Raw genomic sequence first — 25,734 nt, 5'->3', positions numbered from 1 at the left:
CATAAATAGTACAATATCTGCTATGAGCCCATAAATAGTACAATATCTGCTATGAGCCAATAAATAGTACAATATCTGCTATGAGCCAATAAATAGTACAATATCTGTTATGAGCCCATAAATAGTACAATATCTGCTATGAGCCCATAAATAGTACAATATCTGCTATGAGCCAATAAATAGTACAATATCTGTTATGAGCCCATAAATAGTACAATATCTGCTATGAGCCCATAAATAGTACAATATCTGCTATGAGCCCATAAATAGTACAATATCTGCTATGAGCCCATAAATAGTACAATATCTGCTATGAGCCAATAAATAGTACAATATCTGCTATGAGCCCATAAATAGTACAATATCTGCTATGAGCCAATAAATAGTACAATATCTGCTATGAGCCAATAAATAGTACAATATCTGCTATGAGCCCATAAATAGTACAATATCTGCTATGAGCCCATAAATAGTACAATATCTGCTATGAGCCCATAAACAGTACAATATCTGCTATGAGCCCATAAATAGTACAATATCTGCTATGAGCCAATAAATAATACAATATCTGTTATGAGCCCATAAATAGTACAATATCTGCTATGAGCCAATAAATAGTACAATATCTGCTATGAGCCAATAAATAGTACAATATCTGCTATGAGCCCATAAATAGTACAATATCTGCTATGAGCCAATAAATAGTACAATATCTGCTAAGATCCAATAAATAGTACAATATCTGCTATGATCCAATAAATAGTACAATATCTGCTATGAGCCCATAAATAGTTCAATATATGCTATGAGCCAATAAATAGTACAATATCTGCTATGAGCCCATAAATAGTACAATATCTGCTATGAGACCATAAATAGTACAATATCTGCTATGAGCCAATAAATAATACAATATCTGCTATGAGCCAATAAATAGTACAATATCTGCTATGAGCCCATAAATAGTACAATATCTGCTATGAGCCAATAAATAGTACAATATCTGCTATGATCCAATAAATAGTACAATATCTGCTATGAGCCCATAAAAAGTACAATATCTGCTATGAGCCAATAAATAGTACAATATCTGCTATGAGCCAATAAATAGTACAATATCTGCTATGAGCCAATAAATAGTACAATATCTGCTATGATCCAATAAATAGTACAATATCTGCTATTAGCCCATAAATAGTTCAATATCTGCTATGCTCCCACATATAATATATTGTTTTTATGATCCCAAAAATAATACTTTGTCTGTGAGATAATCCCATACATATTAATATTTGGTCTTTTATGAATAGTAGTATGTATTCCATAAATAATAAATTGTCTGGTATGATCCTAGCTTTTAATGTGAACCTGGCTGAAGAATTTAAATGCTTTCCATTTGTTAACATCTTAAAAAGTCTTTAAATGTAGCAACCAGGAACCACACACAACACCAAATTAAATAAACATGCAAAAATTATCACAAAGCAAATCTTATCAGGCTATTAAGCAATACCTAAAATCAATGACAATACATCCAGCTCCTTACATAATTTCTTGAAATTGCATGGATATCTTACCGCTAAGCACACAAACTGACAAACGCATTTGGTCTTGCATTAGCATTTTAATAGCTACCAATTTTTTTGTTTCGGGAAACGGCACTTGTCGTAACTTTCTGTACTTCTTCAAGCTGCATTATCAATTAAAATTGTTAGTGTTTTACAATTTAAAGAGCACAAAAAAAATGTCAAAAAGTTTAAGCATCTAATTGTAAAATTGTATTACGTTAAATGTAATATTTCTTTTCATTAATTGACCTTACAAGTGTGTGCAGCTCCAACATAATATATGATTGGTCAGGCAACAATTCAGCATTTCTGAAAGTTATCATTCAAATTGTAGGTTTTTATACCATGAAATAACGTGTTACAAAATAGATGTTTTCAAAAAAAGTATAAAAAAGGCCAGGTTTATTTAAAATATTTCACATTTACATTAAAGCAATTTGGACATCAATCCCTCGCCTTCACAACCAATTAATTCTCCCATGTAAAAAACAAACCGTCTTGTTATGCAAATTGCTTCCAAAACGTCACCGAACCATCCTGGAATAATAGCTGGACTAGCGCTTGTTAAAGTCGACTTACAAGAAACGCAATGGAAATGCATGCTCATCAGCCTGAAATGGCATTTCTGCATTAATTAATTGGAAAAATCATGATAGCTCAGGCATTGTTAGAGAATGTAACAAGTAAATTAGTTTTGGGTCATGGCACAATGTGACGAATCTCTACCAGAAGCATTAGAAAATTGACTTAGCTCGCGGCCTTAATTGGTAATTTGCATTAATTTCTTTGGATTTTACAGTCAAATATTGTCTTCAGAAAGGATTTAATGGATCATTATGGAGCAAGGTTTCATGTTTAGATCAATGTATTTGGACCAAATTTTAAGAAATTTAAGAAAATTACTTATTTCGTCACGGGAAATACAGGATTAATTTCAATGGGGACTTATTTTGTCTTTAAAAACTTGCCTATTTTTTAAAAAATCTCGCATATGCAATACATCTCCCATGTGATGAGTGGACTTAAAAAAATCAAACTATGATAAATTGTTATTTAAAATGGTACAAACATGAGTTGGGAAATTAAAGACTTATGTCAGACAATGACAGATCTAAGACTCACCTAGTGTTTCAAATACATAGACATTTATGAACATGTGGCTAAGAGTAAGGTAGTTAAAGAAGTGATGGTAGTCCCTGTAGCACAAGTGATTGTATCTAGCAAAATAAAATAAGCTTGTTAAAGAAATTATTTGAAAAAGAGGTATTAATTAAGCAATTTTAAGTGAGGATAATACAAATTATAAAACAAGAGCACCACATAACGGTTGCCAACACTCGGCTGCGAGTGCAGTTTTGAATCATTGAAAGCTTGTCAGAATTATTTTTTTTTAGGTCACAGTGACCTTGACCTTTGACCTAGTGACCCAAAAATGGGTGTGGTGTGTAGGACTCATCAAGATGCATCAACATATGAAGTTTCAAAGTTGTAGGTGGAAGCAAAATGTCAAGGTTTTAGAACAACGGATGATGGCGGACGGCACGACGAGCTGGCTATGACAATACCTCGGGTTTTCTCTGAAAACAGCCAAGCTAATAACATATGATTATAAAAAATGCACATGCACACAATGGTATCTTAAGAAACAGCACACATTGATATCTTAAGGAACTGCATACATTGATATATTAAGGAACAGCACTTATTGATATCTTCAAGAACAGCACACATTGATATCTTAAGGAACAGCACACATTGGTATCTTAAGGAACAACACACATTGATATCTTAAGGAACAACACATATTGATATTTTAAGGATCAACAAACATTGATATCTTAAGGAACAACATACATTGATATCTTAAGGAACAGCATTATTGATATCTTAAGGAACAGCACACATGATATTTTAAGGAACAACATACATTGATATTTTAAGGAGCAGCACACATTGATATCTTAAGGAACAATGAAAAGATTAAATGTTGCAATTTGAAAAGTGTACAGCTACTTAGTTGGAAAAGGTAGTGTGTTTTCAGGGGAATTTTTCTCCATTTTGACTTACCTCATTGCAAGGTTATGGGACTCAGCTGTACTTATTTAATTAGTGTATGCAGAGAAAAAAAATGTCCTAAATGACAATATTCAACTAGCCTTTGCAGGTAAATCAACACTTTGTTTTGCTGCTGAGGTTGAAAACATTTATTTTAAAAATTAACATATTTAAGAACGCCAATGTGGGCTTATCAGGTTTCCAACCCAATCAAGATAACAGCATTCCTTAATAAAAGTGTTCAAATAAAAACATCAAAAATAAAATAAACATTTATCTTAAAACACACTTGCTTTCAGATGTCAGCGCAATATTAATCTATCTCTTCAGTATTATCAAAGATCATAAAAGTGACAATAAACATTTCCTTATCTGCATCGTCTTCCCTCTACAAACCATTAAAGTATCATTTTGACAGATTATGCTTCCAAAACTAAAAGCAAACGCGCATGATTAAAACTTATAACCTGCATTTTCTAAGACAAAAGGCATTTATTTTGACAATTAAACAGAGGCGTCTGATCATTTTACTTGCTTAGTTTTTTAATTCTCAAGTATTGCTCATTTCAATGAGATTCTGAGACTCCATTCATTACTTTGAGGGCACTTTCAGCCATGTAGAATGCATTAGTGAATATCACATTCTTTTACTTATTTTACAGAAATTGGATGGAACAAGCTTTATGACAACATCCAGGAGCGTCTTAATTAAGTTATCTTCTTTTTTAATACTGGAAGCCTTGGCATGAGAATATGAAATCAAATTATGCAGCCCATGGAAGGCTAACTTGTCTACAGTAAACAGGGAACTATTATAAAAGTGAACAGTCTTAGAGTTCTTGGTCACAGTGAGAAAGAAACTATAACTTGAGCCTTGTCATAGATGCTCTTGATACCCCACACAACTTTGGTTAACCCTTTTAGTGCTGGAACGGAATTTTAAAGGCCTTTGCAAACAGTTTGGATCAATATCAGACGCCACAAAACGTGGTGTCTGATCTTGATCCAAACTGTTTGCTATTCTGATAGTAATCTTTGAAAAAAAAGTGAAGAAAATGATGCTTTTACAAATTAAGCAGACACCAATTTAGCAGACAACAAATATCCAAGCATGCAAAGGGTTAAGGGCAAATAACTCAGGAATGTGAGGATCATTGGGCATGAGCTGTGTCTTGCATATCTACACTTCATGGTGATGGCATGAGCTGTGTCTTGCATATCTACACTTCATGGTGATGGCATGACATTGAAGTTTTAATTTTATCATTTGAAAATGCAGAAATAGTTTGTTCCACCATTTTATTTTAATATACGGACTGAACGACGCAAATATAGACTCTCTAAAACTTTGTTTGTGGAGGTAAAAGAAAACACATTCCTGCAAATACGACCATGTTAAAGTTTTCATAGCGGGTGATCATATTGTCAAATTAAAGCAGACCACCAACTTAAGATGTCTGTGTTTTTCAAATGAAAATAAAAATAACAAATCAATTAAAGAGCAAGGTAACTTTGGAAAATTTAATGATGAGTTAGAATGCCTAATAATGTTGTCACATTATAAGAAAAAAATTTGACTTCCAAAAATTGGAGAAGCAAAGTTTCTAGAATATACCAATTATGATTAATATTAGTAAAAATATACATTGTTTATATCCCTTATTCTCATAGCATCAGCCTCCCTCAAAGTATCATGTCTTTAACGAAAAACCCTCAAGAAGTGCTGGAAAGATAATGTTTTTTCAATTTTTAGAAGCATTAATTTATTTGATGGTTATTCATTACTATTACGACGATCATTCTCATGATTTCCATTGTTCATTTGATAGTAGGTCATGTTCATTCCAGGGTGATGCTATGATTTTTAAATTAAGTAACACACAATTATGTTAGTTTGTTGATGGATTTATAGTAGCTTTATCAAATTTGCATATGCCGCTTTAAAAAAAATAAAATGTAACAATATTTTAAGAACAACATGAGCAAGAGTTTCCTTTTTCCATTAAGATACTATTTTTAGAACAAGCATGTGGGCAAAGTAACAAACATTAGCAACCAATCAGAAGGGCTGATATTATGAGAACCATTGTACATGATACAGAATTACTTCACTTGAGAGCCAGTATTCTGCCAAAACAATGCCGATTTAAATGCAGTGTTTGATGTTTTGTTCAAAAATACACATTTGACTATAGATATACATCTGACACATGCATGTTTTTTTATTTGTTCACTTCTAACATTCATATGTATTCGTTAAGAGGCCGATACTACGGATAGACATGCTACATACAAATATAATTGTAATTTCAGATTTGCAATGGTTTTAGATATTTCCCATGTATTCAAAATCAGCATGTTCAATATAGCATATCTAATAAGCATCTTCTCTTGAAACAATCTTGCTTCAGTAAAAAGTAAATACAATAATCCCTGTATACTATTGTCAAAGTACTTTCTAGATAACTAGTTGTTTCCCTTTGCAGGTGAATAGCCACTTTATTCTACAAGGAGTACCACTGGTATTGATTCACACAATATTGATACTAACTGGTTTGATTATGGGTTTTAATGTATTGGCTTGGAAAAGGATTAACATATAAAGGTTGTTTTGATCTTTCAGTAGGGATTAGCTTTGACTCAATGTAAAATCAGTAAACATCCTCTTAGTGTTAGCCATTATTAATTTATAATTTGTCAGTTTTTACTGCCAAACATGGTTTGTTTTACTGACAAACTGACCTATTTACAGGCTGTCAGATCCACATACAAATATTGTATACACTAGCGAAGCTTTATGACAAATATTAACTATGCATGATTTTCTCCAATTTAATTTCTTTTCTAAAACTGGAAATATGGTAAACACACTTATGATACAGTCACATCATCTGTTACTATCCCACCATATTAAATACTCACATGTGTGACATGTAATGAAAAATGCAGCAAAAAATGCAGCGCCAATCCTTCCAACTTCTGACTACAACTATGAACGCCTTTGGCAGCTCTTGCCAATCTCTGCTTTCTATTCTGGCCATCCTTTCATCGGTAACAAGTCTCCATCCGGCCTGGAATATAATTCCGAATTGTTATTCTTCAGAATCTCAGAACTTCGTACCCAAGAGGGTTAATGAAAAGCCGCTGACACTTAGCAATTATGCGCCTACTAATTAAATCTGGTAGCATGCAAGTATTTACCGAAATAGAATCATTGTTCATCAGACCTTTGAGATGCCAACAATTTGCATACGATTAAGAATCAGAAGGAACAAAATGCAAGTTAATTGTTGGTGAGTTGGAATATAAAGAAAAGACATGATGAAAAAAGGAAATATTGATCATGATCATCTTCTGTCCCAGCAGTTGGCAACGTAATACATTTCTTGATTAAATTAATTTTACAAAAGGTTTGTAAATGTATTAAATCGACAATAGTTTCTAATCAAGTATGTAAGGGACCGACTGAATCTCTCTAAGAAATCTGCATACAACAAGCACAGAAAAAGGCTTGATGTTTTCTTCATTATGGTATATTCATAGCCAATACAAGCATTTGACCATTTTTTGTGGGTGGAGAAGATTTTTTTATTCATAGCTATTACCATTAAAAAGGTGTTGAAAAACTTTGAAAATGCAAATATTCTAACTAGAGCTTTGGCACGATACTGGCTATTGGCTAAGTCACATGAATAGCAGCTGTGCCCATGGTAAAATTAAAGATCAGATAACTCAGGAAAATGTGGATCATTGCGTGTGAAAAAGGTGTCTTCAGCATTTACGTTTCATGGTTTTGACATAATTTGAGTAGTATTGCTTGAAAATTGTACCGGTATTTTGCTTCACAAACTTAAAACATACAATGCATCTGCCACAAACATGATTAAGTTCAAAGACACATAACTCAGGAACATGTTCTTGATCAGTGTGCTTGAAAAGGGTGTTTTGCACATCTTCATTTCATGGAGATCACAAATTCCAAGTTTCAATTCAATCCCTTGAGAAATGTATGAGAAGTTTGTTTTATAAACTTATAGGAATCTATGCATAAAAAAAGTTCAATGGCCAACAACTAAGGAACATGTGGATCACTTGGGATGAAAAAATCGTATATTGATGGTGATGAAAACATTAAAGTTTCAATTAAACCTCTTGAGAAATGTTTAAGTAGTTCGCTCCACAAACTAAAAACATTTTATGCTACTACCACACACATGACTAAGTTTAAAGGGGCATAACTCAGGAACATGTGATCACTGGGCTTGAAAATGGTGCTTTGCACATATATCTCACCTCCTACAAAAATGACCTAATCCAATTGGCTTAGAGTAGTCACGTTCTCATGTTATTTTTTCCATACACCCTGAGTAATCTCCATACACCCGGAGTAACTGAGTAGTCGGTTGAGATATAATTGTTACACAGTTATTAACTGATGGTGTATGGTATATAAACCCTCGCTCTCGTATGGTATGAAATTACTGAGGGTGTATATACCATACATGATCAGTTACTAACAGTGTAACTAATAATACACTGAATTTAATTCAATCGCTCAAGAAATGTAAAAGAAGTTTATTTCAGATACTTGAAATACTTTATGCACAAAAAAGGCTAAGTTCAAGGGCCAACAACTCAGGAACATGCAGATCACTGGGCATGAAAAGTCTTCACTTCACTTTTATGACAAAGTTGAAGTTTCAATTCAATCCATTGAGCAATGTAGAAATAGTTAACTCCACAAACAAAGAACATTTTAGCGTTTGCACATCACTTCACAATGATTTTCAAGCTTTAATTAAGTTACTTGAGAAATGAAGAAGTTGTTTATTCCACAAACTTAGAACATTGTATGCTTCTGAAATAAAAATGGCCAAGGTCAAGGGCACATAACTCAGGAACATGTGGATCACTGCACTTGAAAAAGGAGTTCTACACATGCACACTTTGTATTGATAATGTAATTATCTCCACGCTTTTTGAAAAGCGTGGGGACATTGTGGTTATCTCCGCCGTCCGTCTGTCTGTCTGTCCTGGCCACTATCTCCTCCTACACTATAAGCACTAGAACCTTGAAACTTACACACATGGTAGCTATGAGCATATGTGCGACCCTGCACTATTTGGAATTTTGATCTGACCCCTGGGTCAAAAGTTATGGGGGTTGGGGTGGGGCCAGGTCAGAGATTTTCACTCATTTTTATGCCCCCAGTATGGTGCATTGGCCATAACTTGTGCAATATTAAAGATAGCAACTTGATATTTGTCATGCATGTGTATCTCATGGAGCTGCAGATTTTGAGTGGTGAAAGGTCAAGGTAATCTTTCAAGTTCAAAGGTAAAAAAAAACAAATCCAAGGGAAGTAATAAGCTTTAAAGGGAGGTAAGTAATGAACCTGTAACCGTCTACCCCTCAACCTGGTGGAACTACTTCTCTAAAGGTGTCCCTGAATTCTCTTTGATGATTATCTCAGGGTCTCTGGTATTACCACACCAATATAATTAAAGACAACTTACATAATTACCAACATACATGAAAAATAAACTAATGAGCATCATAAAACATATTAAATATACTTTCATAACTTGCCCCTGGTTACACAATAACTTGCCCCTGGTTACACATGCATACCAAATATGAAGGTTATATCTCAAGGGACATAGAAGTTATGAGCATTTTTCGAAACCTAAACACAGATTTTGAAACCTTAACACGGACCTTACGTTCAAGGTCAAGGTCACAGGGGTCAAAATTTGTGTGCGTATGGAAAGGCCTTGTCCATATACACATGCACACCAAATATGAAGGTTATAGCTCAAGGGGCATAGAAGTTATGAGCTTTTTTCAAAACCTAAACGCAGATTTCGAAACCTAAACTCGGACCCTAAGTTCAAGGTCAAGGTCACAGGGGTCAAATTTTTTGTGCGTATGGAAAGGCCTTGTCAATATACACATGCATGCCAAATATGAAATTAATATCTGAAGCGACATAGAAGTTATGAGCATTTTACGAAACCTAAACGCAAAGTGCAGTGTTTTTTTTCACCTATAGGGGAACGGTGGCGAGGCCCGTCCAAAGGGGGAAAACGCGTCGTTTTTTAGGAAAAGGGGAAAATTAAAAATTCACTCTTTCATATGTAATGAAATTTATTATATGAATACGCATGTACATGTGTGTATGAATGCAATATTCACAGCTGAATGTCTTTGTCCTTTTTCTTAAATAAATATCAATGATTTTTTCTTAAAAAAAAATCAACATTAGTTTCAGACAGTTCAGCTTTCATGCACAGTCTCAGTTTTCCTAGCCATTTTGAGTCTAATTCGGATTTTTTTAATCAATAAAATGGCAAATTTGAGCATTTTTTTCAATAAAATGGACCAAAGTGGAATGTTTTTATCAACAAATATTGACACAATATAGATACATCAGGCCTTTTCCTGGCTATTTTGGGAAAAAATGCAATTCAAGGCCACTGATTTGGGAAAAATTCATTTAATATAACTCTTTATAATAATTCAGAATCATATTAATTATTGTTATATACTTTGTTAGATGTTTATGAAATAAATTTGAGATATATTTATCATTAGACAGTTCTTTCCAAAAAAAAAAAAAAAAAAAAAAATTGTTTTTTTGTTGTTGTTTTTTTAACTTCAAGAGGGGATTTTTTCTACAAAAAGGGGGAAAATATATACTCTTTTTTGAGGGGAATGGGGCCGAATGTCGGCCCCGAAATTGCCATAAAAAAACACTGAAAGTGTGACGGACAGACGGACGGACAGTCCTATCACTATATGCCCTCCTATGGGAGCATAAAAATTATATGGCTATAATGAGTGCACAATGAAATTAATTGTCATATATGAGACCGAGACCAGAAGTTCAAATGTTATGGCATTAACCATACCCAAGCAATGTGCAGAAATAAATACATCACAAATGAAATTCTTGAGTCAAGTATAAGCTGCTGTATCCACTTAAAAGCTTTGTATGAAATAGCATTTATGTTAAAAAGAATGATGTTGTCATGTAAATTGAGAATAAGCAGACAGAGCCCCGCACTGTACACCTATTCCGTAAAGCCAATTGGGTCAACTTTCAACAATACATTGTTTCTAGGTCCCCTACCATGTTCACAAATTACCAATCTAAGTCCATCGAAGAGCTATGGACTTAATTCAAGGACCTTCTCCGAGAGGGATCAAACCTTTATTCCCTCAAAGAGGTTAGGTTCAAAACCCTCTCTTCCCTGGATCACCCAAAGTATCCTAAGACAAATAAGAAAAAGAAACAAATTGTACGTTAAACAGAAAACTGGCAGTCCCAAGGTCAAACAACAGTATAAAAAACTCAGAAATCAGGTTAAAAATAAAATAAATCAGGCCCACAACAGTTACCTTGAATACGTACTCGAAGCGCAGTCCGGTGATCCAGACACCCCCCATATCGGTCAAAATTTCTCCCGTAAGAAGCTCTTCTCCACAATCAAAAATGCTAAACAGGATACCCAAGGTATCGCTCCTCTACTGGAAAATGATAATCTCATCACTGATAGCAAGGGTCAAGCAAACTTCCTCAATCGCCAATTTCAGTCCGTCTTCACACCAATGAATCCTCTAAAATTAGGTCAACTCTGTTTAATGAAAGCCCAAACCCTGTTTAGCAACACCCCTAAGACAAAATACCCCAAAATGCCTGAAATCTCCATAAGTGTAAGTGGTGTCCAAAAGCTTCTGTCCAACTTGCAGACTGGCAAAGCTTGCGGCCCTGACAATATCAAGCCTATTGTCCTAAAAAATCTAAGTGTACAAATTGCCCCCTTGGTTACCAGAATCTTTCAAAAATCTCTAGAAACAAGCACTGTCCCCTCCGACTGGATCAAGGCGAACGTCATCCCCCTTTTCAAAAAAGGCGACAAAAGTAACCCCGCTAACTATAGGCCGATTTCACTGACATGTGTTCTTTGCAAAGTCATGGAACATATCGTCGCCTCAAACATCACCAAACACTTCCAGGTCAACAACATTCTTTTCCATCACCAGCATGGCTTTAGGTCAAAACTGTCATGCGAGACACAGCTCATAGGACTTGTAGAGGACTTATCCAGGAACCTTATTCATGGTCAACAAACAGATCTAATACTCCTGGATTTCTCGAAAGCGTTCGACAAGGTCAATCACATGAAGTTACTCTACAAACTGCACCAACACGGCATCCAAGATAGCACATTACAATGAGTCAAATCTTTCCTTATAGGTCGACTTCAGTCTGTCTTGGTAAATGGTGACAATTCAGACGAGGTTCCAGTCACATCAGGTGTCCTCCAGGGCTCTGTTCTCGGCCCTCTCCTCTTCTTGCTCTACATAAACGATCTGCCAGAAAACATAGTGTCACAGGTCCGGTTATTTGCTGATGACACTGCTGTCTACATCACGGTCAACAATCCCACTGAACAAAATACCCTGCAAGAAGATCTAGATTGGCTACAAAAATGGGAACACTCTTGGGATATGGAATTTAATCCTTCCAAGTGTACGGTTATGAACATCACCAGGTCAAAGTCCCTACAAATCCACTTACACACTCCACGGTCATACCCTTGAAACAGTTAGTGATGCTAAATACTTGGGTGTTAGCATCACATATGACCTCAGCTGGAATAAACACATAAACCAGGTTACTGCAACAGCCAGTCAAACACTTAACTTCATCAAACGCAACATTCCCATAAAACACCCACGCATTAGAGAATTTGCCTTCAAAACCCTGGTCCGCCCACAACTTGAGTATAGTAGCTCAGTGTGGAGCCCACACACACAACACAACATAAACAAGATCGAGATGGTCCAACGCAGGGCCGCTCGATGGGTTACAAATGATTACTCATATCACAACAGTGTCACACACATGCAAGACAAATTAGGGTGGCGTTCACTTGAGAACAGAAGGTATGACTCCCGGCTACTGATGTTCTATAAAATTGTCCACGGTCTGGTGGCTGTACCAATGCCTCCCTACGGCACTCCTCCGACCCGGCTCACTAGACATTTGCACCCTCTATCATTCAGACAAATCCCCACTCCAAGCAACTACTATAAATTCTCCTTCTATCCAGCCACTATTGTCCTATGGAACTCTCTACCAGCCAATATTGTACAGGCACCTACCCTGGACCAGTTTAGGCTGGGGGTGACCAAACTAGACCACAGTTTCTAAGCAGGTTGGCTGTTTTTAACCTTTTATCTGTATATTCCTTCTTTTAACTAACACTATCACCTTTGTTTCTATGTCTCACAAATACATTATGTATTACTTTTTATCTCCTATGCACTTCTTCCTTAATTTCCTAGCACTGGCACGTGCCTGCTTGTAATGCTAATTGTTGGCGACTAGCAGTATATATAGATAGATAGTAATAGAATGTGTTCATTAGGGGCGACTGGCATGACATTTTAAGAACATTTGCTTTTATACTAAAAAATGTCAAAAGTTGTCTTCAATTCCTAAAAACAGAAAGAAATTTTTTTAAACACAATTACATTTCAGACACTAGTTTATAACCATTCATCGTATTTTAAAATAACAAACACATGTTTGGTCTCACCATCAGTGGCATATAGCAGCTAGTAAGTTGAATTCATAACCAGAAAAAAATCTCATGTTTTTTCATTCTCGCTGTCAATTACCTAAGTTTTATTTCAAGATTCTTATTGATTATTCTTATGCAAACGTTTGTCTGTCTGTAACCTGTTTATGGACTCGGACGCGTATACCCTGATCTGCTTCAATTAGTGGGTCGACTTCAAATCCCTTTCAGTGCTTTGATTGCAGATATTGAACTGTGCTTAAGTTGTGTTTACTTCAAAACAAAACAAAACAAAAACCCGGTCACTGTCTACTTTAATGTTAATCGGATGTTTATTCAATGTTTGATTTTAGCGTAAATTTACTTACAACAGTAAAAATATACTTTCATTTGGTCGAAATTCATTCCGGAACTTGAAGTATGACACATGGCGGGAGAGAGGCTTGTGGGTACAATTGCAAATGGTGGATGTGAAGATATAAACAGGTTGCCGGTAATTATGTTTTCCAAATACACATTATAATAAATAACAAATAAGTGATACAATCAATTTGATTAAAGCATTAGTATATGATATATTGATCTGCAGTCAATCGATCACATGGCATGGCGAAGTCTGCTCTTGAAACCATATTTTGTTAAACCGGAAGTTGATTTTTTTCAATAAAATTAATATGTGTGCAGCTTAGGCGTTTACAAAGATGTTGTCGCTCGTCATTTTCGCCTATTGTGACATATTTGCGAACGTTCCCTCACTTATTTGAGTGAAGATTTCTTTACTAACATCGTTATTGTTGGCAGCGCTTGTCTGTATGGTAGGTTATTGTTGAGTTGTCCCTAGCTAAAGAAACTTCAGCGTACAGCTTATGGTTGTTACTGGTTGAGTCGTGGGTTCTGTTTGATTCGTGGGTATAGAAATCGCGTGAAATCTCGCGATAGAATGTTCGCACATGATGCAGTTCGTTACGGAAAAATGTTTTGACACGGTCACCATTTTTTTCCGATCAAAAATGCGTCAAAAACAAGTATGGTGGACGAACCAGTTATCGAACACCTAAGAAATTACGTTAAATTACGTTAAAATTGAAACACTTAAAATGACAAAAACATTTTGTTTTAACAAATGACTAACAGTTCAATCATTGAATGATTTATCTGTAAAGTTTTCCAGCAAACAACCTTCAAGAATTCATAACAATGATTCCCTGGTTATTGTCACCTCTAGCAGACAAAACAAAATGGCGGCCGATATAAACATGACCTATTAACCGACACTTAAATACTACTACAGTATATACAAAGTCACATGACTATCACGTGATCCGGACTCGTCGAAAAAATCTGCGTCTGCTGCAATCAACATTGCAAACGGAATTATGCTCTTTGGTGTGTAAATGAACGTTTTGATAAATGCATTCAAAAAGTAATAGCAAAAAACACATCAAACGGTGTAAATAACAATAAATGCATTCCTTTAACCTGTTTTCGGCGCGTTTGTTTCAAGCTAAGTAGGCAAGTAGGTCATGGACTTCATGTGCGACCATTTGTTTATCAATGTGACATCATGCGCACTTTTGCGCGTGTGTATACAGAACCAAAACAAAACGTCCGATAATAGGTGCTGTTCGATAACAGGTACTTACACGATAAATAGTGTAATTCATCATAACTAGATAGGTCCTTATGAAGTATTTCCTCATTTATGTATTGTTCATATAGTGTTTCAAAGTAACACAAACTTGTTTATTTATGAGTATTTACCATGCTACATCGTCTGTTGACATTTTTTCACAAGAAATTAACCTGTCCTGCAAGGTCAGTTTAAAGGCTATTTATAGTATGCAAATCTTGAAATTCTAGCAGCCAATCAGAACCCACAAATCAACCTGAAGCTTATTTTCATGATGGTAGTTTGACACTATCAACACAGTCGATTATTTTGATGTTTAAAGACTATAAACATTTGGAAAAAAGCAACACATCTTAAAGAAGAAAGGTTAATAATGATTTTCATTATGATTCATGGTCATATATTTATAAAATATTTGTGATGTAACAACTTTATGAAAATTACCCACAACTCAACCAGACTATAGCATATATAGTATTGCCATACCTGTACGCTGAAGCCAACCCAGTATCGAAAGTCAACCAGTCGTAACATATTTATGTCACGCTATATATCAAAGAAAATTCATTTTCTTGGATACATTTCTACATATATTGGTGAATGAATATAAATTACTGCATCGGGGAATATTTCAAGGTTCAAATGTTTCAAATGCATCTTACAATAGATGAAAATACATTGTAACTCCAATATAACGCGGATGACGGGGTCCAAGCCACGCAACAGCGTTATAAACGGACAGCGTTATAAGTTTTGAGCTTATTTAATTAAGAGGGCTATAAAAACATGTAAAGTATAGCCTATAATATAGGTCCTGTGTTATGTCATGCTGTGTTGTCATCCGCAAATACATGCATATAAACCGAATCGAACGATAACAGTATACATACCGCTTTTTGAATGTGCACATTTATCCGATAATCCAATATAATTACAACATCACTTACAAAAAAAATAATGTTAAACATTTATGACAAGAAATATGTTTACGAATTTTGTAAACAAATTCATATGCCTACGCCATTTTTCAGAAAAATTAGTACAGTGCATTATGGGACACAGCTTTCATTGGACGAGCGAATTTAAAATTAGATTGAATGCAATACGATACATATACAAAAAAACATTTTATTGCGTCATATGCAGCATGTGAAAAACGTGCTTTCCGTGGACTTTCAGATAACGGGCACAAATTTAAGTGCATCTCACACACAGATATTTTTATTTATCAAGCATGTGTAGCATATAATAAACGATAACACACTTACACAGCCATAGTTTATACAATGAAATACCATACACGATAAATACAAAACATAAACAGGTAATCGTTTTAAATAACTTTAATTTGATAATTATTCCGCTTGCACTTGCCGTATTGAAATTAGCGCACTGAACCGCTCTGATAGGGAATACATGTAATAAACACAGACTCGCGAGTTTTCACACCTTTTTTGACATTACACAACAGATTAACACCAATTAACTGTCGAGTGTCGTTCAACCTCTAATCGATTAAAATCAGTTAAGCGGACGGATAAAGCAATCAAGCTGTGATCGACGGCTTCTTTGAATTTTCTGAAAATACATGAAGTTGCATAACATGGATTTGAATCAGAAATGGAAGGTTGGAGAAAAAACGGGATCCAAGGATCCCCCGCGTTATATTGGACACAGCGTTATAACGGACCGCACTATATTGGAGTTACAGTGTAACTCTCATCAGTCTGAAATTCACAATTTTGACGCCATTGTCGCTTTGTCACATGACAAGTTTTCATTTGGATACTTCGGATCGACCTTGACATTTTATGCTGAAATTGTAAACATTACTTTCGTTTTCTGAAATCTATTATTTGTGATTAACAACTTACGTCTGGTGGATTATAAGACTGATTTCAGAGTGAATCAGGTAGTTTTAAATAATATTTACTTTGAGTTTGTATTTACAAAACAATTTGTTTACAAAACAAGCCAGAATAATTTAAAATACCGGGAAATGTCATTCTGAATTTTGAAAACACTTGAGCACATGGTATGTTACTTAAAATAGAAATAACGCCATATGGCCGCAAAATCTCGAGAGATTCGCATTTCAAGACAGTCTGTCACATCGCTGTTTTTCTCGATATGTAAGAGCAGAATAGATAAATTTTAAATGTTTAAGATAGTATTTTGTGAAAGAATATATCAGTTAAATGTGAAAAATGTCAATATTTCCGATCAAGTGGTTGATTTGGGCCAATAACTGCATTTAAGAGCTGTTTTGGACCGGTCTTTGTTAACTGTCAACTTTTCGGGAATTTCTGGTTGACTTTCCTATGGGGATGGTCCATAACTATAAAGTCGCGCCAGTCAAAAATCATAAAAAGCGACATTTAAAATTATGGTAGCCAGAATTAAGTCGTCCCTGAAGAGATTGCGGGAAATCTTTGATTATACGTTTAAAGTTTAAACATGATGCAGTGGTAAGATTTTTTTTTTTGGACACATTCACAATCATTTTGTTGATCAAAAATGAGACAAAACAGGTTAATATTGTAATTCATATTAACTGGATACGTTCTTATAAAATATTTCATCCGTAAAAGTTTTCTATAGGTATCATGATCTTTTTAAACAAATAAGTATTTTTCCAGTAAAGTGCAACCGCGCATTTGAACGGTTAGAAAAATGTCGGATCAGTGTGGGGACTTCATATTACAAACGCGCGGTTGCACTTTGCTGAAAAAATACTTAAAATGTTTAAAAAGATCATGATACCTATAGAAAACTCTCACAAATGAGCGGGCTCTCCTCTTTATTCCATTAAAAATGGTGAAATATTAAAAAAGATATCATTAAACAGGTTTTTTTTACCTTATATAACAGACGCCAAATATCGGCGTCTTCCCCCACCAAATTAGGCTGTTTTTTTCCCTGTCAGAACCAAAAATTCCCCCCTTAAAAAAAAAATTTTTTTTTTTTAATAGAAAGATGTGCCTCATGATTATAATATCTCAATTCTATTTCAATTTAATCTTGCCAAACGAAATAAATTATGAAAAAACAATGAATATAGTGCGAAAATGTACAAATGTATTAAAATAATGAGAGAGTAAGTAAGCAAATCCCCCAAAAAGGGAAACGCCGCGAACATTCCCACGCGCACAATTTTTCCTCAAAGTGGAAAATCCCGCGTAAAATTTCCCCCACATAAGGGCTAAAGGCCCCTTCCCCCACAACCCCAAAAAACTCTGTTAAAAATGTTTATTGGGTCGCGATTTATTCTCCCAACACAGATCTTTAAAAGTCACGTGGTATAGTCACCCTGTCTTAAGGTCCTATTGTTGATGGTATGATTCTGTTCAGGTTTTTTTGTCCATAATGCATGACTTTTCATTTATCTACATTGCATGAAAAGTCTTAATAATGTGCCCATTTAATAAGATTGTTCAAATCGTTTGTACAACATATTTAGTCACACACATTGCTCACAAACAGGAAACAAGACCCAAGGGCATTGTTTGCTATCAGATTCGTAATAAGCCTTTTGTTGCAGAGGAGAAAAGCCTATTGCAACAGATTATCTCTGAGCTCATAGCATCTGTTTAAGTTACTGTTGGTTATGCACAAACACATTCAATTGAAATCCAAATAAGGTCTTTTAATATATTTTTTTTAATGTCTGACTACAGGGTTTTTTTTTAGAAAGAGGGGAAGACGCTGGACGCTGGGTAAAAGGGGAAAATTGAGCGCGAAAGAGACATATTTGGGGAAAAAATAAAAACTGTTCATTTCAATGTCTATAACTCACCTACAGACTTCAGGGTTTTTTTTAAGAAAAATAGGCATGTCTCTGGCCTTTTTGTTCTTAAACACATGAACAAGTATGAGATTAAAGTCAAAGTCCTAAATAAAGTTGCAGGTGTAGATCTAATAATGGGAAATGTTTTCAACTGGGGCCAGGGAATGATGTCAATATTATGATTTCAATTTCATGATGAATGGGTTGACGATCTAGATCAGCTACAGTATTGGAAGGGAAAGGTGAGGCAGCTGCCGATTGTCTACTTTCACTTTCACAATAATCCGATAGTATTAATCGATGTTGATTACATGTACCTCCGAATCCTGCGGGGTTTCAACGGTTTTTGATGATTCATTCTTAAAAAATGCGTCAACTCAATTAATATTTTCCGAGTCCGAACGTTTTATTTTGTTCGTGTATGAACGCCAATTGTGAGACTTTTTTCTGTTTTAACGTTTATATCTTGGCTTTCACATAACCCGGATGAAAATTCGACTGGTTTCCGGTAATTAATCGCGCAAGACAGGAATCCAGTTAAATTGTCACACGATTAATACGATTAGTTGCCCGGTTTCCATGACGTAATTTAAGAGCTATATATAGAATCACTGGGATTGCCGGATTTGAGTGTTCGTTGAGAGAGAGAGAGAGAGAGAGAGAGAGAGAGAGAGAGAGAGAGAGAGAGGGAGGGAGGGAGGGAGGGAGGGAGGGAGGGGAGGGAGGGAGGGAGGGAGAGACAGAGACAGAGAGACAGAGAGAGAGAGAGAGAGAGAGAGATTTTGACATTAACATCTGTTTACATAAAGAAGACAAAATAACAAATAAAAACAAATTTATTTGTTAAACCACTGAATTATTTAAGCATGATTAATTCTCTTTTTTTTTCTAAATGAGCCGTTTCATTGAAGCAAAAATTCCCAAAATGACCAATTTTGTCGATAAAAAATTCCCAATTTGGTAAGACTCCTTTTCCCAAAAAAGGCAGAAAACCTCCTGATTGTAACAAAACAAATAAAAACATATGGTCACCTGCTTTGTTTTAATTTTATTTGCAATTGTGTAACACTCACTTTCTGCTAAATTTCTACTTAAGGCCACGACTTTTTTTTTTATTGGTTTACAAAATTATTTTTAAAATGGTCCAGCGGGCGGTCGAAAAAAAGAAAAAAAAAAAAACATCGGAAAAAAAGTTAATACTAATAACATCATAACAAAGACAACATATCTTTTATAACCTTTACACAGAGACAAAAAATCAAATTATGCAATGAAACACATCTATATCTTCAAATGAAATTAGTCCTAAAAGCACCTTTAGTAACATCACGCAATTTTAAACACTCCATTAGGCAAGAATTTTTAAATGAAATGATTTTCGGACCCGCCGACTCCAATTTTTGACGAAACAAAAAAAGCTAGAAATGGCGCAGTAGAGGCTGACGCGTATCCCCACGCCGCATGTTTGACCCAGGGGCGCCCCATGGTTGGTAATGAGTCCATGCATAGTTGAGATTGACCGTATTGTCATAAGAGAAGTTCAGTATCAATTAGAATTTAAGCGGTGTAGAAATGAAGAAATTATAGTAAAAGACAATTTTGGGTGGGTGTGGCCTATTATGGGCAGGGCACCCCAGGGTTGGTAAGTCATGGTATTGGTTGGTATTGTCATAAGAGATGTTCAGTATCAATTTGAAGTAAATCGGTGTAGAAATTAAGAAATTATAGTAAAAGGCAATTTTGGGTGGGAGTGGCCTATGTGGGCGGGGCACCCCAGGGTTGATAATGGGGCCATGCATAGTTGAGACTGTATTGTCATAATAGAGGTTCAGTATCAATTTGAAAGGAATCGGTGTAGAAATGAAGATATTATAGTAAAAGGCAATTTTGGGTGGGCGTGGCCTATGTGGTCGGGGCGCCCCAGGGTTGGTAATGGGGTCATGCATAGTTGAGATTAACTGTATTGTCATAAGAGAGGTTCAGTGTCAATTTGAAGTGAATCAGTGTAGAAATGAAGAAATTATAGTAAAAAGCAATTTTGGGTGGGCGTGGCCTATGTGGGTGTGGCCTATTATGTGCGGGGCGCCCCAGGGTTGGTAATGGGGCCATACATAGTTGAGATTGACCGTATTGTCATATGAGAAGTTCAGTATCAATTAGAAGTGAATCGGTGTAGAAATGAGGAAATTATAGTAAAAGACAATTTTGGGTGGGTGTGGCCTATTATGGGCAGGGCGCTCCAGGGTTGGTAATGGGGCCTTACATAGTTGAGATTGACCGTATTGTCATAAGAGATGTTCAGTATCAATTTGAAGTAAATCGGTGTAGAAATGAAGAAATTATAGTAAAAGGCAATTTTGGGTGTTCGTGGCCTATGTGGGCGGGGTGCCCCAGGGTTGGTAATGGTGCCATGCATAGTTGAGATTGACTGTATTGTCATTAAAGAGGTTTAGTATCAATTTGAAGTGAATCAGTGTAGAAATGAAGAAATTATAGTAAAAATGCAATTTTGGGTGGGGGTGGCCTATGTGGGCAGGGCGCCCCAGGGTTGATAATGGGGCCATGCATAGCTGAGATTGACCGTATTGTCATGAGAGAGGTTCAGTATCAATTTGAAGTGAATCGGTGTAGAAATGAAGAAATTGTAGTAAAAGGCAATTTTGGGTGGGTGTTGCCTATGTGGGCAGGGCGCCACAGGGTTGGTAATGGGGCCATACATAGTTGAGATTGACCGTATTGTCATAAGAGAGGTTCAGTATCAATTTAAAACACTGTATTATGTGAATTGGGAATAAGACATCAAACTGGGAATGACATCATTTTGGTGATTTTCTGAAACAAAACTATTCATTTCATGATCTTCGTATATTTTTGTAATATATTATCTATAAATTAAGCTTAATAAGAAATTTTCCATGACTTTTTCATTAACAGTGATTGAATTTGTATCATTTAAAGTGCATTTTAAACCGTGTCCATGCGCGGCATGGACACAGTTTCATTTCATGAGGATTTTTTTTTTAATTAATAAAAAATCCAGTTTTGAAGTAAAATCAATTTAAATGATGCTATTATATATGCAAGTATATGTTTTAATTATAATTTGTTAAACTTGATAAATGCAACATATAAAACTGCATATTATGCAATTTTGATAAAACACAATTTATTCCCAAATTGATGTCTTATTCCCAATTCACATAATACAGTGTTTTAAAGACAATCGGTGTAGAAATGATGAAAATACACTTCAACACCGTTATTTCGAAGTCGTCGGGACCGTTAAAAAAACTTCGGATTAACGATAATTCGAAATAAACATTTGACAGAAGACTTCTTTGATTCTGTAAAAATGAAACGTTGTGGAATTCGCATGGTTTTGTTACACGCTTACTTAAAAGCGTAAACTAGTCAGATAGCAAATAGATTTCCACTTGTAACAAACGGAGGAATAAAACGATTCTTTTTCTTGTTTTTATATTTGTCTAATTACAGAACATATAAAATATAAAGAATAGCACAAATTATCAGACATACATACATATGAATACATTTTCGGAAATGAAACATTTTTTTAAAACTAATACGCGATGTATCTCTGAACAACGGCGTTCGCGCAGACGACAAAGGTGTAATGATCGGCTTTTGACGCGCCACGACAAAGGTGTGAAATTACGTACCGTATTTTGCAGTTTTGACTTCGGATTAAAGATAGATAATTAGGTGCGAATTATAGTGTTGGGACCGACTGAATCACTTCGAATTAACGATTTCTTCGGTTTATCGAAGTTCGGATTAACAATGAAATTTTACATTAAACAAAGGAGAACCAAAATCGGGACACGAAAAATACTTCGAAATAACAGTGACTTCGGATTATCGGTGTTCGAAATAACGGTGTTGAAGTGTATAGTAAAATAACCTAAAAAAATGAGTAAAAATCTCTGACCCGGCCCAACCTCAACCCCCATAACTTTTGACCCAGGGGTCAGATCAAAATTCCAAATAGTTCACCGTCGCACATATGCTCCTAGCTACCTTGTATGTAAGTTTCAAGGTTCTAGTGCTAATAGTGTAGGAGGAGCAGGTGGCCAGGACGGACAGACGGACAAAACCACAATATCCCCACTTTTTCTCCGAAAAGCGTGGGGATAACAGGATTAAAAAATATAGGTTATTGCGATATATTTAGAATTAAAATTACACATGTAACACTTTCCAAAGTTCTTATTTTACAAAAAACAATAACACAATTCTCTAGTTGAATAGCAAAATTTCAGAAACAAGTGCAAACAGTTTCAATAAATATCACAGTTTTTGACAGTATTACAACATATTACAAAAAACAAACTAAACCCATTCAATTAAAACAACAACAAGTAGGTTTTCAACTGCAGGATCCCAACATCTAAAAAAAAACAACGAAATAGTGTGTCCTGAATAATATGTGTGGGGTTTAAGTACGAGATTCCATTGTTTACTTTGTTGTTGTCTATTTCCATGTAATAATTTCATCGGAAAAGATGATAATAAGCATTACACAGCATCTTTTGATATGAATCCACCTTATTAAAAAATAAATATGCATAGACAAATAAGTTGCAGACCATACCTGAAAATAAGTCATTAAATATCACAATATATATCTGCATAATAACATATAACCTGTGACAGGCTTGAAATATATTCTATATGTAAATCTAGCCTAACACCCCTTAAATATTTCAGTGCTCGAACCGGATTTTGAAGGCCTTTGCAAACAGTTTGGATCCAGATGAGACGCCACAGAACGTGGCGTCTCATCAGGATCCAAACTGTTTGCTATTCTGATAGTATTCTTTGAAAAAAATCAAAGAAAATGCTCATTTTAGAAATCCAGCAGACGACAATTTAGCAGACAACAAATTTCCCAGCATGCAAATGGTTAAATCAAAATATTATTTTATTGCAGTTGTGCAATCATTTCTTGATAATCTTATCTGTCCTTAAATCAAGCTGGTCCTTGTAATACATGAAATTTTGGGATTAAGACAGATTAGCTAGTGTTGATTGTTCCATTGTATGAATATGAAAGTGTATGGTAGTTTTCCTGATATGGTTTTCCCTTTTATGAAAACCCCCATTTTTTAACAATGCCTAATCTGTTTGATGTAGCATTTAAGGTACTGGCATTGGTTTTAGGTAATTTTTTAGGAAAAATACTTTCTAATGTAGCATGGTGAAGTCTGATTTATTAAGGAAGGAAGTTTTTGGTATGTTTACAATTTTGTTTTTGTTATTTGTGTAATCATTTAAATGAGTTACAATAAAAATAAATATTGAGATATTTTTGTAAGTGTATAAAATATTTTAGTATTTTTCTGTTATAATTATTTAGTTTCCATTTTTATATCTGCATACTTATAATTTTCTATTATTGATTCTTGGTTATTGCCTTCCTCTCAGCGTTTACATTCTTTATTATTGATATACATTGCATATTTAATGATCTTATAACTATGAAGATTTATTCTGCTAAGAAACGTTTTGCAAAAACATTAACATAATAAACAATATTTTCTGTCTGACAATAACAACAAACAGCACAAACAAACTTTAACAAAAAAGCATTCAAAAGGATGATTATTCTTTATGAATATGCCCCCAAAAAAAAAGGACTTTGGGCAGGCCGTAGGGATTGTGTGCTGTAATGTAAACATGTTGTATACATGTGAAGCTTGGCATTGAAATTCGGATTAGGAAAGTGTGAGTTCACCAGAAGAAAGGCCTGCTACAAAGGTGTTAACTCTTTCAGTGCTGGAACAGAATTTTTAAGGCCTTTGCAAACAGATTGGATCCAGATGAGACGCCACAGAACATGGCGTCTCGTCAGGATCCAAACTGTTTGCTATTCTGATAGTATTCTTTGAAAAAAAATCGAAGAAAATGTTAATTTTAGAAATTCAGCAGACGACATTTTAGCAGACGACAAATTTCCCAGCATGCAAAGGATTAATTCATGGCCCACAATGCCTCTTGTCTTAAATAATACTCGCTGTAATGTGTGGCACATGTTGCCATGGTATCGATCATTGCCGTGATGTCACCAATCATTTTGTTCACACTGATCTAATTATTTATGCAAGTGGACTTCAAAAACAATTACCGTGATCAATGCCACGATCAGACATCCCAAAATGCCTGGAAAAGCCATTATGCCAATATATAATATGCATTTTTGATGAAATATATTATCAAATCTAATTCCTTTCGAGTCACAAGGGAACTTTAATACCAGAGAAAACTCTGAGGGCCCAATTGCCTTGATATAAGCCGGCAGAAACAAATACTGCCATTGTGAATAATCTTTGCTAATTCATTTTTCTATTCTGTTCTCGGGGAAATTATGACTGATATAGAAATTACATACAAAGAGAAATTGTTGCAATTACCCCTTATTTTTTATCTATTTTGTATCTGTGTGTTCTGGTCTTTTGGTAGTGGAATGGTCAGAATCTGTGAAATAATTTTATAAGTGCCTGCCAAGATTTTATCTATTGCTTTCCTGCATGAAACTTATTGCTGAAATTAATTGATTTACCATCCATTTTCTTAAGATGCCATAGTGACCTTAATTGCCATAAAAAGATCCATATTTGTGTTGTATTAGAATGACTGCATTAACTGCAGCCATAAGATTCCTGTCTGTTTGTGGGCAGTGTTTGTTAAATGTGTGTTATCTCTTGTTTTTGGAGACAAAACTATGTTAGTAGCTTACTAAAAAATAAAAATAAAAATACCCGAGAAAATTCGGGTCGGTTCGGGTCAGATGATTAAAATAAAACTACATTAATTGGCATAGCATGTTTTAGCGTTCTTAAATATTCAACTGTTCGTCAAGTATATTGTTTAGAATATTATACTTTTTATTGTTTTAATTTATTCAGTTATGAATGAAATACTGAACTGCATATAACTATTGATTAAGTTTACACAACGATGTTGAAATTAATCAGCAAACGTAAGTATTACTTGGAATAGCGATTCAAAGTGCATTAATAGCAAGAACAACATGTCAAGCAAAAATAAAGTTTGTCTTATTTTGGGGAGAAGCCAAAATAAGT

General features: G+C 34.9%; 1 protein-coding gene and 1 long non-coding RNA gene across 4 annotated transcripts in view; one reads left to right on the top strand and one right to left on the bottom strand.

Moving 5' to 3' along the window:
• Positions 1-2,016: 2,016 nt before the first annotated feature.
• Positions 2,017-13,657, bottom strand: LOC127846451 (uncharacterized). The gene is made up of 3 exons (XR_008033512.1): positions 13,583-13,657; positions 6,546-6,694; positions 2,017-2,179 (listed from the first exon to the last, which is right to left on the bottom strand). It is a non-coding gene; the product is annotated as an uncharacterized LOC127846451 (long non-coding RNA).
• Positions 13,642-25,734, top strand: part of LOC127846430 (uncharacterized) — a 62,501-nt gene continuing 50,408 nt past the window's right edge. For 2 of the 3 annotated variants that reach the window (XM_052377669.1, XM_052377668.1), the window contains exon 1: positions 13,642-13,707. The gene's annotated coding sequence lies outside the window, so the exon portion shown is untranslated. The remainder of the gene's footprint in view (positions 13,708-25,734) is intronic. The other variant, XM_052377667.1, reaches the window with a different exon arrangement.

This window comes from Dreissena polymorpha, chromosome 9, assembly GCF_020536995.1.
Source record: "Dreissena polymorpha isolate Duluth1 chromosome 9, UMN_Dpol_1.0, whole genome shotgun sequence".
Lineage (NCBI taxonomy): Eukaryota > Metazoa > Mollusca > Bivalvia > Myida > Dreissenidae > Dreissena > Dreissena polymorpha.
The sequence above is the reverse complement of the archived record's forward strand: the minus strand, read 5'-3'. Positions and strand labels throughout refer to the sequence as shown.